This window comes from Anopheles coustani (genome assembly GCF_943734705.1).
Source record: "Anopheles coustani chromosome X unlocalized genomic scaffold, idAnoCousDA_361_x.2 X_unloc_17, whole genome shotgun sequence".
Lineage (NCBI taxonomy): Eukaryota > Metazoa > Arthropoda > Insecta > Diptera > Culicidae > Anopheles > Anopheles coustani.
The window spans coordinates 161208-162500 of record NW_026525123.1 but is presented as its reverse complement, the minus strand read 5'-3'; the positions used below and the strand labels follow the sequence as shown (position 1 = coordinate 162500).

The window sequence follows — 1293 nt, the reverse complement described above, 5'->3', positions numbered from 1 at the left end:
GGGTCGTCGCGACCCTAGTTAACATCATGGTGCACGTCTCGTGACGGGTGTCACGGCGTAGTTAAATGTATGCGATACATTTCTCAAATATAAGCGCTCAGTCATCTGTACATCATGGTAGGTTCCCACGACGTGCAATATGCGTTCAACTTATCAATGTTCATGTGTCCTGCAGTTCACATTATGACGCGCAGTTAGCTGCGGTCTTCATCGATCCATGAGCCGAGTGATCCACTGCCGAGGGTGACTAACTTGCGTAAGCCGCCGCTGTGCGCGTATACCCGTTCCCCGTAGGGAGGAGCAAGCCGCCGCTTAGAGACGAAGCATAAAGTGTCCTCATTCCACATAGGGCAAGCTGGATGAATCCATTTTACCCAGGACGGCCGAAGCGGCGTGGACCAGGGGAGAACTGAACCTTATACTTCACACCACAGTAAGTCTACGTGTCCTCTTCCACATAGGGCAAGCTAGAACTAACTATCTTACCCAGGACTGCCGAAGCAGCGTGGACCAGGGGAGGAACACACTTTTCATGGAAACGTAAGGCATCCATGACTGCCATAACGTAAGCCGCCGCTGTGCGCGTATACCCGTTCCCCGTAGGGAGGAGCAAGCCGCCGCTTAGAGACGAAGCATAAAGTGTCCTCATTCCACATAGGGCAAGCTGGATGAATCCATTTTACCCAGGACGGCCGAAGCGGCGTGGACCAGGGGAGAACTGAACTTTATACTTCACACCACAGTAAGTCTACGTGTCCTCTTCCACATAGGGCAAGCTAGAACTAACTATCTTACCCAGGACTGCCGAAGCAGCGTGGACCAGGGGAGGAACACACTTTTCATAGAAACGTAAGGCATCCATGACTGCCATAGTGCGTAAGCCGCCGCTGTGCGCGTAAACCCGTTCCCCGTAGGGAGGAGTCAAGCCGCCGCTTAGAGACGAAGTATTAAGTGTCCTCTTCCACATAGGGCAAGCTAGAATGAACTATCTTACCCAGGACCGCCGAAGCAGCGTGGACCAGGGGAGAACTGAACTTTATACTTCACACCACAGTATTGAGTAATGTGCCCTCTTCCACATAGGGCAAGCTGGAATGTTCCATTTTACCCAGGACGGCCGAAGCGGCGTGGACCAGTGGAGGACTACACAATCATGAGGTTTGATATCGACTTGTGTGTTTCAATAGGATACCGATGGTATGGTTTGAACCGATTTGATTTAGCCATTCTGAAGTCATCACTTGGTTGAAGCGCTGAACTAGGGAGGCATCGTTTACATATATATTGGTTTTC

The 1293-nt window shown here is 51.2% G+C and overlaps 1 non-coding gene across 1 annotated transcript; it reads right to left on the bottom strand.

The window, feature by feature from the left end:
• Positions 1-91: 91 nt before the first annotated feature.
• Positions 92-246, bottom strand: LOC131270207 (5.8S ribosomal RNA). The gene has a single exon (XR_009179325.1). It is a non-coding gene; the product is annotated as a 5.8S ribosomal RNA (ribosomal RNA).
• Positions 247-1293: the final 1047 nt, after the last annotated feature.